The 14,719-nt window shown below is 34.0% G+C and overlaps 1 non-coding gene across 1 annotated transcript; it reads right to left on the bottom strand.

Moving 5' to 3' along the window:
* Positions 1–1,266: 1,266 nt before the first annotated feature.
* Positions 1,267–1,373, bottom strand: LOC124993878 (U6 spliceosomal RNA). The gene has a single exon (XR_007110392.1). It is a non-coding gene; the product is annotated as a U6 spliceosomal RNA (small nuclear RNA).
* Between the last annotated feature and the right edge of the window lie 13,346 nt (positions 1,374–14,719).

Below are 14,719 nucleotides of genomic sequence, written 5' to 3'. Positions count from 1 at the left end.
AGGCAGTAGAACCAGAGACAAAGAACCATATCAGATGTGCGCCAGTCTGCAGTCTAGTCCCCCTTTAGCTGACCATCAGTCAACAAGTGGAGGCACTTCTGCCCACTGATAGGGAATATACCCTACCTGAATGCCACCACCCCTAGAGGGACAGCTTCCTTGTGGAGCAACACATTATCAAGTTCCTCCAAGACTTCAGGCTACTGAAGGCTAAGAGGTGAATTATTGGAAATCTAAAAGATAATATTAGTCAGTAGAGAAAATCTGTAATATCTCAGAGTTTCACTACTAGAGGGGTAGATACCTGACCAATATGAGAAAACAAGGGAAGAATGTCCCAAACAAACCTAGATTGTACAGCAATATAATCCAATGACAGCAAGGCAGAAGAAATGTCAGAAAGGGAGTTCAGAATGTACATAATTAAAATGATCAGAGAAGCAAAGGATGAGATGAAAGAGCAAATGCAGGCTTTGAATGATCGCACCAATCAACAGTTAAAAGAGCAAATGCAGGAAGCAAAAGATCATTTCAATAAAGAGATAGAGAAACTGAAAAAAAAAAAAAAAAACTAGACAGAAATCCTTGAAATGAAGGAAACAATAAACCAAATTAAGAACTCCATAGAAAGCATAACCAATAGGATAGAACACCTGGAAGACAGAACCTCAGATATGGAAGACAAAATATTTAATCTTGAAACAAAGTCAACCAAACAGAGAAGATGGTAAGAAATCATGAACAGAATCTACAAGAATTATGGGATATCATGGAAAGACCAAATTTAAGAATTATTGGGATAGAGGAAGGCACAGAGAAACAAACCAAAGGAATGAACAATCTATTCAATGAAATAATATCAGAAAATTTCCCAAATCTGAAAAACACAATGGAAAATCAAATACAAGAGACTTATAGGACTCCAAATATACAAAACTACAATAGAACCACACCAAGGCATATAATAATGAAAATACCTAACATACAAAATAAAGACAGAATTTTAAAGGCTGTGAGAGAAACGAATCAAATTACATTCAGGGGGAAACCAGTACAGTACAGATATCAGCAGATTTTTCAACCAAGACCCTAAAAGCTAGAAGGGCCTGGAACAACATTTTTCAAGCTCTGAAAGTAAATAGATGCCAACCAAGAATTTTTTTTTTTATTGTAAACAAATGGGATACATGTTGTTTCTCTGTTTGTACATGGCGTAAAGGCATACCATTTGTGTAATCATAAATTTACATAGGGTAATGACATTTGAAAAATATGGAACACTTCACGAATTTGTGTGTCATCCTTGCGCAGGGGCCATGCTAATCTTCCCTGTATCATTTCAATTTTAGTATATGTGCTGCTGAAGCGAGTACCCAACCAAGAATCTTATACCCAGCAAAACTTACCTTGAGATTTGACAACAAAATAAAATCCTTCCATGATAAACAAAAGTTAAAAGAATTTACAAAAGAAAGCCGGCACTACAGAACATTCTCAGCAAAATATTACATGAGGAAGAGATGAAAAACAACCATGTAAATCAGCAAAGGGAGGAACTACCCTAAAGGAATGGCCAAATAAAGGAAAAACCAAGTTGTGTCAAAAAACAAAAATAAGCCAAATGACTGGGAATACAAATCATATCACAATCACAACTCTGAATGTTAATGGCCTGAACTCATCCTTCAAAAGACATAGACTGGCAGATTGGATTAAAAAGAAAGATCCAACAATACGCTGCCTGCAAGAGACTCATCTCATAGAAAGAGATACCCATAGACTAAAGGTGAAAGAATGGGGAAAAACATACCATGCACATGGACTCAGCAAAAAAGCCCGAGTATCCATCCTCATTTCAGATAATGTGGACTTCAAGCCAAAGTTAGTCAGAAGGGATTAAGAAGGAAATTTCATACTGCTTCAGGGAAGCATAAATCAGCAAGACATAACAATCATAAATATCTATGCCCGAAACAGTGGTTCATCCTTGCACATCAAACACATCCTTCTCAATTCCAGAAATCAAATAGACCACAACACAATAATACCAGGTGATTTTAACACACCTCTCTCACCACTGGACAGATCTTCCAAACAAAAATTGAACAAAAAAAACATAGTTCTCAATAACACAATCAGTAATTTAGCCTTAATGGACACATATAGAATATTCCATCAAACAAAGAGTGAATATGCTTTCTTCTCAGCAGCACATGAGTCCTTCTCTAAAATAGATCATATTCTATGCCACAAAGCTGCTGTTAGCAAATACAAGAAGATAGAGATACTACTTTGTATTCTATCAGATCATAATGGATTGAAATTAGAAATAAATGACAGAAAAAAAACAGAAACTACTCCAACATCTGGAGATTAAATAATACGCTATTATATGATGAATGGATAACAGAAGACATCAGGAGGGAAATTAAAAAATTCTTAGAAGTAAACGAGAACAAAGATACATCATATCAAAATCTCTGGGACACTCTGAAAGCAGTACTAAGAGGAAAATTTATTTAATGGAGCACATTCAATAAAAGAAGAAAATAATCAACAAATAAATGACCTAACACTACAGCTCAAAGCCCTAGAAAAAGAAAAACAGAGCAACACCAAAAGTAGTAGAAGACAGGAAATAGTTAAAATCAGAGCTGAAATCAACAAAATTGAAACAAAAGAAACAATCAAAAAATCAACAAAATAAATAGTTGGTTCTTTGAAAAAATAAACAAAATTGATAAACCCTTAATTGCACTAACAAAGAGAAGGAGAGAGAAAACTCAAATTACTAAAATTCGGAATAAACAAGGAAATATCATGACAGACACGAGTGAAATACAAAACATAATTAGAAGCTATTTTGAAAATCTATACTCCAACAAAATAGAAAATCTTGAAGACATCAACAGGTTGCTAGAGACATATGAATTACCTAAACTGAACGAGGACTACATACACAACTTAAATAAATCAATTTCAAGTAATGAAATAGAAGAAGTCATCAAAAGCCTACGAACAAAGAAAAGTCCAGTACCAGATGGGTTCTCAGCCGAGTTCTACAAAACCTTTAAAGAAGAGCTCATTCCAATACTCCTTAAAGTACTCCATGAAATAGAAGAGGAGGGAACACACCCAAACTCATTCTATGAAGTCAATATCACCCTGATACCTAAACCAGACAGAGACACATTGAGGAAAGAAAATTTCAGACCAATATCTTTAATGAACATTGATGCAAAGATTCTCAACAAAATCTTAGCAAATCGCATACAAAAATATATTTAAAAGATAGAGCACCACAATCGGGTTTTATCCCAGGGATGCAAGGTTGGTTCAACATCAGGAAATCAATAAATGTAATTCACGATATCAACAGACTTAAAGTTAAGAATCACATGATTATTTCAATAGATGCAGAAAAAGCATTGGAAAGAATACAGCATCCCTTCATGCTCAAAACACTAGAAAAAATAGGGATAGTGGGAACATTCCTTAACATTGTAAAGGCCATCTATGCTAAGCCCATGGCTAATATCATTCTCAATGGTGAAAAACAGAAAGCATTCCCCCTAAAAACTAGAACAAGGCAGGGTTGCCCTCTTTTACCACTTCTATTCAATATTGTCCTCGAAACTCTAGCCAGAGCAATTAGACAGACAAAGGAAATTAAAGGGATACGAATAGGAAAAGAAGAACTCAAACTATCCCTATTTACTGATGACATGATTATATATTTAGAGGAACTAGAAAATTCCACCAGAAAACTTTTAGAACTCATAAGTGAATTCAGTAAAGTAGCAGCATATAGGTTCAATGCTCATAAATCTAATCCATTTTTATTCATTAAGTGATGAATCTTCAGAAAGAGAAATTAGGAAAACTACCCCATTCACAATAGCCTCGAAAAAAATAAAATACTTGGGAATCAATCTCACAAAAGAGGTGAAAGACCTCTACAATGAGAACTACATAAAACTAAAGAAAGAAATTAAAGATAATCTTAGAATATGGAAAGATCTCCCATGTTCTTGGATAGGCAGAACTAATATTGTCAAAATGGCCATACTACCAAAAGTGCTATACAGATTCAATGCAATTCCAATTAAAATTTCAATGATGTACCTTACAGAAATAGAGCAAGCAATCATGAAATTCATCTGGAAGAATAAGAAACGCAGAATAGCTAAAGCAATCCTTAGCAGGAAGAGTGAAGCAGGGGGTATCGCAATACCAGGACTTCAACTGTACTACAAAGCAATAGTAGCAAAAACGGCATGATATTGGCACCAAAAAAGACAGGTAGATCAATGGTACAGAATAGAGGACAGTACACAAAGCCAAATAAATACAATTTTCTCATACTAGACAAAGGTTCCAAAAATATGCAATGGAAAAAAGATAGCCTTTTCAACAAATGGAGCTGGGAAAACTGGAAATCATAAGCAACAGAATGAAAGTAAACTCGCATCTCTCACCTTGCACAAAACTCAACTCAAAATGGACCAAGGACCTCGGAATCAGACCAGAGACCCTGCATCTTATAGAAGACAAAGTAGGTCCAAATCTTCAACGTGTCGGCCCAGGATCAGACTTCCTTAACAGGACTTCCATAGCACAAGAAATAAAAGCAAGAATCAATAACTGGTATAAATTCAAATTAAAAAGCTTTCTCTCAGCAAAGGAAACAATCAGCAACGTGAAGAGAGAACCTACAGAGTGGGAGAATATCTTTGCCATTCATACTTCAGATAGAGCACTAATTTCCAGAATATATAAAGAACTCAAAACACTTTACACCAAGAATACAAATAACTCAATCAACAAATGGGCTAAGGAAATGAACAGACACGTCACAGAAGAAGATGTACAAGCAATCAAAAGATATGAAAAAAAGTTCGACATCTTTAGTAATAAGAGAAATGCAAATCAAAACTACACTAAGATTCCATCTCACCCCAATTAGAATGTTGATTATCAAGAATACAAGCAACAATAGGTGTTGGAGAGGATGTGGGGAAAAAGGTACACTCATACATTGCTGGTGGGTTTGCAAATTAGTGCAGCCACTCTGGAAAGCAGTATGGAGATTCCTCAGAAAGCTTGGAATGGAAACACCATTTGACCCAGCTATCCCACTCCTTGGCCTATACCCAAAGAACTTAAAATTAGCATACTACAGAGATGCAGCCACATCAATGTTCATTGCTGCTCAATTCACAATAGCCAGATTGTGGAACCAACCTAGATGCCCTTCAATTGGTGAATGGATAAAGAAACTGTGGTAAATATATACAATGGAATATTACTCAGCCATAAAGAATAATAAAATTATGGCATTTGCAGGCAAATGGATGAAGTTGGAGAATATCATGCTAAGTGAGATAAGCCAATCTCAAAAAACCAAAGGACAAATGATCTTGCTGATAAGCGAATGATGACACATAATGGGAGGTAGGAGGGGGGCAAGAATGGAGGAAGGAGAGACTGTACAGAGGGAAAAGTGGGGTGGAAGGGGTGGGGTGGAAGGGGTGGGGGGGAGGGAAAAAATAACAGAATGAATCAAAAACTATTACCCTAGGTAAATGTATGAATACACAAATGGTATGCCTCTACTTCATGAACAAACAGAGAAACAAGATGTATCCCATTTGTTTACAATAAAAATAAATTTAAAAAAGATTCATATCTTTATCTTTTTGTGTGTATGTGTGTTTGTGTGTGTGTGTGCGCATGCGTGTACATATATAATGCACACGTAAATATATATACACATATGCATATATTCACAGTCATTTATATGTTACACATTGCATCTTTAACCATGAAATAATTGATCTTTGACTTCTATGTAATTTCAAAGATTTTCTAATTTTCAAACATTTGAGAATTCTACAATTATTTTTCTGTTAATTGATTTTTGGTTTAATCCCATTGTTGTCTGACAAAATACCTTATATAATTTTTATACTTTTAAATTGTCTAAGTTGTATTTTATGGCCAGAAATCTGGTCTATCGTGGGTAAATATCTGAGAGTTAAGAAGCATATATATTCTGTTATTGTAAGAGGGACCAAACTAAATGTTTATTAGATCAAGTTGATTTATAATTCTGCTCAGATAAATAGATAGAAACTATAACCTTCCTGAATTCATGTCTACTTGGTCTGCTTACTCAAAGTTATTTATTCGACATCTCTAAACATAGTAATGAATGCCTATTTCTCTTTGTATTTGCTTCAAACATTTTGGTACTCTGTTTTTTAGGTGCACACAAATTTAAGATTGTTATGTCCTCTTAGAGAAATGACACCTTTATATTATGTAATACCTTACTTTCTTCATAACTTTCCTTATGTTTGCTTTGTCTGAAATTAACATAGTGACACAGTTTTCTTTGATTAGTTTTTTATGGTATATCTTTCTCCATCCTTTTCCTTTTTTTTTTTTTTTTAATGAAGAGGACTGAAGAAAGTCTGAAGGAACTTTGGGACAGCTTTGAAAGGACAAATATTCAGGTTATTTAGGGTTCAGGAGTGACTTGAGAATATCAAAGGATAGAAGTCTTTTTAAATTTTTTTTTTTACTTGTTGGTGGACCTTTATCTATTTATATGCAGTGCTGAGAATGGAACCCAATGCCTCATACATGCTAGGCAAGCGCTCTACCTCTGAGCCTCAACCCCAGTTCCTGTCTCTTTACTTTTAACCTGAGTCCATGTAAATAAATTGGCATTTCCTATAGAAAACATGTAGATCTATGTGGGTTTTTATTCTCTCTGAAAATCTTTATCTTTGGTGTATTCAGGCCATCACCTTTGAAGTGATGCTTAATATAAGTGGAGTAATATTTGTCATGTTTGTAATTCATCGTTTGTTTCTTTTTTCTCTTCTTGTTTTGCCTTTTCTGATTTATCAAAACATTTTATATGATTGCAGTCTTTATCTTCTTTAAGTTTTTTTTATTATGCATATTTAAACGTCTTAAGTGGAAACCCCAAATTTTCTAATACACATATTAACAAATCTACATCTACCTTCAACTAACACCACACTGCTTCACATATAGTTTGAACTACCTTGGTTGGCACATTCCCATGTCTATCACTCAATTCATTTATTCTTACTGTTATTACTTTAAACAAACTATTGTCTCTTAAATCAATAAAAATTAAGAAAACAAATATTTCATTTTTCCTTCCTCTATTTATTCTCCAAAATTTTACCTGTCCTTATGTAGATATTTCTTCCAAAATAATTTATTTTGCTATTTGTATTCTTATACAAATAGCAAAATTATCTACAATGACCTCTCTCATATTCTGTTTGAGAAAGTCTCTTTATTTTGCCCACTTTTCTTGAATAATTTATTGAATATTAAATTCCAGATTGGTAGGTTTTTTTTTTCCAACTCATATTTCACTCTAATCTTTCTTGCTTGCATGGTTTCTAACAAGAAGTTCACTGTAATCCTTCCCCACATTTCCTTTATAGGTAAGTTAATTCCCACCCATTAACCCAAACCCTAACCATTTTTCTCCAATTCTCTCTTTGTTTTGGTTTTAAGTAATTTTACTTAACTATACTTAACTATAGCTCTTCTTTTTTTTTTTTTTTTTTTTTTTTTTTTTTTTTTTTTTTTTTTACTTGGTTTGGGTTTGAAAGTTATTATTAAGGGGCTACTTATTTGGTTTTGGTTTTAATATTTATCACGTTTGAAGTTGTTTGTACTTCCTGGAGCTGTAGTTTTGTCTCTGACAATTTATTTTGGAAAGTTCTTGACCATTATTAACTTAAACATTTCTTCTCTTTTCCTCTTTCTTGTCTAATATTATCACAACTACATGTATATTGCACCTTTTGAAATAATCCCACCATTCATAGACATTCTGTTCTTTTCTCTATTTCTTTTTTCTTTATGCACTTCATTTTGTGAAGCTTCTACTAACCTATCTTCGTGCTCACTGATTTTTGTCCCACACCCATTTCTAGTCTGTTGAAGAAAAACACATTCTTAATTCCTGTCATAGTACTTTTTACTAGCAGAATATACTTTTGATACTTTCTGAGAGTTTCCCTCTCCGTTTATTTCACATATCTGTTCTTTTGAGTTGTTTACTTTTCTTTGAGAGTTTTTGTCATATTATCACATGATCTCAAAATTCCCTGTTCCATCATTGCAACACTAGTATTGCCTCTGAGTCTGATTCTATTACTTGCTTGATCTAATCAATTTAGGGTTAGTTTTGCCTTTTAGCGTGTCTTGAGATTTTTGTTAAAAATCAGATATGTTGTCAATTAAAAGGAACTGAGGTTGATAGACTTTTATTGTGAAGGTGTGTGTTAATCTGACTAATGGTTTAATGATTTTAATCATTTCTGTAGCTGTAAGTAGCAAAGGCATCAATTTGCTTTCTTATCTCTGTTATCTCCTCTCTTGTCTTTGGGCTTCCCTAAGAAATCTTCCTTGAAGAAAGTTTGTGTCTTCTTTGAACTCAATCTTTTGTATTATATTGGAGCACTGTTATGGTGGAAAGGTATGAAAATGGAATTTGTTCTATGGTTTTCAGATTAAATCTCAGTCTTTCAAGGGCTTCTCCCTCCTTAGATGTTACAGGAAAACTAGACTACACTAGCGTGTGAGAAATGCCCTTCCCCATCTGGGAAGAGGGTCTGGACAATTTTTATTCCTTAAATAACAGGTTTTTGATAAGAATACACTGGGTTTACCTGATAATATCTAGTTTTCCAATATCCTTGCCAGATTTATGAGGGGATCTTTCTCAAATCTTCACTAGAGAAGGTAGTTTGGCCCCAGAAGTAAAATCCATGAAAGCTTGGGTTCCCATGTGCAATTGTGTTCCACAGGATTTTCTTACTCTAAAACTAGACCACGTTGATGTTCCAACAATTGGTCAAAATTACTAGTTAGTGACTCCATGGGCTTCTGTTTCATGTAACAAGACATTGGCTGTAGCTCTTTGAATTTTCTAGTCTCCAGATTCAGGAAGAAGGAATGTAGTTTGCCCCGAAACCTCTATTTACCAAAAATATTTGCTGATTTTAAGTTTGTCAAGTTTGTCTGTTTTTGTAAGGTTGGTCATAACAACTTCCGAGCTCAATACATGTTGGAGTAGAAACCAGAGAGAAAACAATTTATCCTTGTCACTTAATATTTATTCAAGCATGGTTTTATTAGTATGTTTTTTTTTTCCCAAAAAAAGCTTTATTATCCTAAGGTAAGGGAAATTGTGTAAGTCATGATTTTCATCTGCAAAATCACTCACAATGCCTGCATTTAGTAGAGATCCATAAATGTAAGAAGATTAACAAATAAAAATTAATGAACTACTATATACTAAAAAGTATGCAGAGAGGATCTTAGTGAAACCTGGGCTTCCCCCTAAGGGACAGGTTCTGATCAGTGACTATGCCATTTTTGAGACTTGAAGAAATTGTAAAAGAAGGATGAGGTAGTTACAGGAGCCCTGTGATGCTCTATCTTTTAAGATTTTTTTTTTCTTCAAATGAAATTCAAAAATCTTTCTTTTATATGACTGCCAAATGACTTTAGCATGGTCATTTTACAAAACTATTTAGGACATGTACTCATTCTCACATCTTTTATTTTTGGCTATGAGTTACCTAAGTCTCAACTTGAATGTCTGACATATGTCACTCTTCCTAAACCATATGAGTAAACTATTACAAATTGCAAAATCAAAAGAACCCAGCACAAACCTTCAAGAATGTTTATAGGAGATTAATTTTATATGTGGTGTATTAAGCTAACTGGTCTTTAATTCAAATAGTTGGTCAAGTGCCAAACACTCCAGTTTAATGCTCCCTTGTTTATTAATTGAATCTAATTGGATGAATTTACACATTAGGTACTGCATAGGCCAGTTTTCACAAAGAGCATATCTGTTTCTCTATCGTCTGGTTCAACACCATATTTATATTTAGTGTTTAACATAAATGTAGTGTTGATGAGGACAGTTACTGAGATATCTTTGAATTATAGGTGACAAAATTTCTGAAATTACTCTCCATTGGTTGAATGGAGTTCCCAAGCTCTGAGTAGAAAGAGTATGGGGAAATTTTATCCTATCAATAATGATATACTGTGAATATAGCCTATCTACTCAGCCCATTCTACAAAAGAGCAAGACAGTCACAGTGTAGAGCAAATTCATGCCTCTAAAGAAATAAGGACTTGGTGATCAGTGAGTAAGTGACTTTTAGGCAAGGAAGGGTCTACAAGTATCAGTAGCTTCAGAATATCAAAATTCAGATTTTGAGAGCAGAAGAAAGGAAAATAAGGGAAGAATACAAGTGAGATACAGTTTGTCACAGAAATTTAGGATTCTGCATAACGTTTTAAAAAGATGAGAAATGCAAAACTTTATGACAGTCAGGGGGCATGGAAAATCAAGGAAGCAGAAACAAAGAAATTCTATACCAAAGTACCTATAAAAATTAAATATGTGATAATGATTAAACACCTGGTCTGTCACATAACATTTAACTTCCTGTGCGGTTACACTATAAAGAACATTTTCAAAGTACAATTGTAATATCCAGACTTTCCATTTCAAATAGATCTTCCATCCCAGTCTATGAATTTAGACTTCGTTTTCCTAGGTGACATTTTGTTAGGCTTGCATTTGATTATAAAAACATTTTGAAAAATCAAAGACTTTATGTTTACTATTTTTTCTCCTCCTCCTCCTCTTCCTCCTTCTTCTTCACCATCATCATCATCTGCTAAGCCCCCCTTTCTAGTACTCCATCTATAGTATTCAACTTTTTTGAAAATTCAACTTATTTGAACAAGTCATTTTCCTTTTCTGTTCTCTCAGTTCAAAGGCAGGATGAAATGGTGGAAAGATCACAGATTTTAGAACAAGAGAGAAATGGAGTGAATCCTTACCACTTACTGACATTTAAATTCTTATTCTAATACTGTGATGTTCTGTCTTATACCTTTAGGTACAATAAACTCTTGATCCACACATTTATCCAGTATTCCAAAGGATATGATTAAATCCTTTTTTTAATTTAATTTTTATTTTTACAGACTGCATTTTGATTCATTGTACACAAATGGGGTATAACTTTTTGTTTCTATGGTTGTACATGATGTAGGTTCACACCATTTGTGCAATTATAACATGTACATAGGGTAATGATGTCTGTCTCATTCTACCATCTTTCATGCCTCCACCACTCCCTGCCTCTCATTTCCCTCTATGTAACCTAAAGTTCCTCCATTCTTCTCTTATCCCCCCCCCACACCCCCATTATATATCATCATCCACTTATTAGGGAAAATATTTTGTCTTTGGTTTTTTGGGATTGACTTATTTCACTTAGCCTGATATTCTCCAATTTCATCCATTAACATGAAAATGCCATAATTTTATTCATCTTTATGGCTGAATAGTATTCTATTGTTTATATATACCACAGTTTCTTTATCCATTCATGTGTTGTAGGGCATCTAGGTTGGTTCCACAATCTAGCTATTGTGTTCAACTGCTATAAACATTGATGTGATTGTGTTACTGTAGTATGTTAATTTTAAGTACTTTGAGTATAAACCAAGGAGTGGGATAACTGAATCAAAAGGTGGGTCCATTGCAAGTTTTCTGAGGAATCTCCATACTGCTTTCTAGAGTGATTGCACCAATTTGCAACTCCACCAGCAATGTACAAGTGTGCCTTTTTCCACACCAAAACCTATTATTGCTTGTGTTCTTGATAATAACCATTCTAATTGGAGTAGGATGAAATCTTAAGACTTGTTTTAATTTGCATTTCTCTAATTACTAGAGATGTTGAACACTTTTTCATATACTTATTAATTGTCTGTATGTCTTCTTCTGTAAAGTGTCTGTCCAGTTCCTTGGTCCATTTATTTATTGGGTTATTTGTATTTTTGGTGTAAAATTTGTAAGTTCTTTATAAATTTTGGAGATTAGTGTGCTGTCTGAAGTATGTGTGGAAAAGATTTTCTCTATATATATATGCTCTCTTTTCATGTTATTGATTATTTCCTTTGTTTAGTAAAAACTTTTTAGTTTGAATCCATCCATTTACTGATTTTCACTTTGATTTCTTATGCTTTGGGAGTCTTATTAAGGAAGCCTGGTCCAAAGCCTACATAATGAAATTCAGAACTTCTTTTTCTTCTGTTAGGTGCACGGTCTCTGGTCTAATTCCTAAGTCCTTGATCTACTTTGAGTTGAGTTTTGTGCAGGGTGAGAGATAGAAGTTTAATTTCATTTTATTACACATGGATTTTCAGTTTTTCCAGCACCATTTGTTGAACAATCTATCAAGCTGTCTTTTCTCCGTTGTAAGTTTTTGGCTCCTTTGTCTTGTATGAGGTGACTGTATTTATGTGGATTTGTCTCTGTGTCCTCTATTCTGTACTATTGGTCTACCTGTCTATTTTGGTGCCAATACCATGCCTTTTTTGTTACTATTGCTCTGTAGTATAGTTTAAGGTCTGGTATTGTGATACCTCCTGTTTCACTCTTCCTGCTCAGGATTGCTTTGGCTATTCAAGGTATCTTATTCTTTCAGATGAATTTCATGATTGCTTCCTCTATTTCTATGAGTAATGTCATTGGAATTTTAATGGGAATTGCATTGAATCTGTATAGTGCCTTTGGTAGTATAGCCATTTGAAAACATTAATTCTGCCTATAATTAGAAGCTACTTTGAAAATCTATACTCCAACAAAATAGAAAATCTCAAAGACATTGACAGGTTTCTAGAGACATATGATCCTCCCAAACTGAATCAGGAAGATATACACAATTTAAACAGATCAATTTCAAGAAATGAAATAGAAGAAGACATAAAAAGTCTACCAAACAAAAAAAGCCCAGGATCAGATGGATTCTCAGTCAATTCTACAGGACCTTCAAAGAAGAACCAATACCAATACTCCTCAAAGTATTCCATCAAATAGAAAAGAAGGGAACCCTTCCAAACTCATTCTATGAAGCTAGTATCACTCTGATACCAAAACCAGAGAAAGACACATCAAGGAAAGAAAACTTAGACCAATATCCCTGATGAATATAGACACAAAAATCCTTAATAAAATCCTGTCAAATCGCATACAAAAACGTATTAAATGGATAGTGCACCATGATCAAGTGGGGTGTATCCCAGCGATGCAAGGTTGGTTCTACATCCAGAAATCAATAAATGTAATTTATCACATCTATAGACTTTAAGTTAAGAATCATATGATTATTTCAATATATGCTGAGAAAGTATTTGATAAAATACAGCTCACATTCATGCTCAAAACACTAGAAAAAATAGGGATAGTAGGAACATACCTCAACATTGTAAAGGTTATCTATGCTAAGCCCACTGACAACATCATTCTAAATGGAGAAAAACTGAAAGCACTCCCTCTAAAAACTAGAAAAAGGCAAGGATGCCCTCTTTCATCACTTCTATTCAACAATGTTCTTGAAAGACTACCAAGAGCAATCAGACAGACCAAATTAAAGGAATACAAATAGGAAAAGAAGAACTCAAGCTATCACAATTTGCCAATGATATGATTCTATATTTAGAGGATCCAAAAAACTCCACCAGAAAACTTCTAGAACTCATAAGTGAATTCATTAAAGTAGCAGGATATAAAATCAATACACATAAATCTAATGAACTTTTATTCATAAGTGATGAATCCTCTGGAAGAGAAATTAGGAAAACTACGCCATTCACATTAGCCTCAAAAAAAAAAAAAAAAAAACAACTTGGGAATTAATCTGACAAAAGAGGTGAAAGATCCCTATAATGAAAACTGCAGAACACTAAAGGAAGAAATTAACAAAAATCTTAGAAGATAGAAAGATCTCCCATGTACTTGGATGATTAACTCTTTATATGCTCAAATTGCAGAAATATAGGCCTCTCTCTGCAGGACTTCCTCACCATTCAGCAAAACTATCTGGATATTAATCCATATAGCAAAATATTCAATTACTTCTGTCTCAAAATTTGAGCTAGGATTTAGAATTTCTACTCCTGAAAATTAACAAGTTAATTACTACCACAGATAGATTGTGTAATTCTACCTCTTTGAAGCTGGTAGACCCCTCAGGTACCAATACACTCCCTCTGCGGCTGGAGCCAACACCAAGGACACCAATTTGTCACCAAATTGCAGAAAATAGAATATTTAGAAGAGATTTTTCATTCTAGAGTATGATGTGGGTATGAGAAATGAGTAAGTTGTCTTTGCTGAGATCAGTTTCCTATACAGATCTCATTATGACTCCCATTGAACAAGAATATTCCATAAGAAAATTTGCTTAGACTTTAAAAGTTCAACCTTTTCCCCTATCTTACTTGCTTCCCCAAAGTACATTCTCACAGAAGGACTGGTGAGGTGAAGTTAAGAGATCTTAATTTCTGCAGCAAGACTGTCCTATGGCCATGTTTTTTCACATACATCATTTTCCTCCACTGCCTTCAGCTTTACAACACAGATTTCTGTAACTTAATGTTTGAGGAGGTGAAGATTCTATATGAATATAGCTCCTGCTCATAGATTCCTTGTAGGCTTGATGGAGTTGTGATTCTGTCTGCTGCAGAAAGTTTACAATGTTGTGTTTTTGAAATTTCTTTTAAATTTTTGCTTCATCAGCAAACCTATTAATTATCATCATTATGTTCTCCATCA

This window comes from Sciurus carolinensis, chromosome 9 (genome assembly GCF_902686445.1).
Source record: "Sciurus carolinensis chromosome 9, mSciCar1.2, whole genome shotgun sequence".
Taxonomy (NCBI): Eukaryota; Metazoa; Chordata; class Mammalia; order Rodentia; family Sciuridae; genus Sciurus; species Sciurus carolinensis.
Note: the sequence above shows the minus strand (reverse complement) of the source record. Positions and strands in the feature narration are given on the sequence as shown.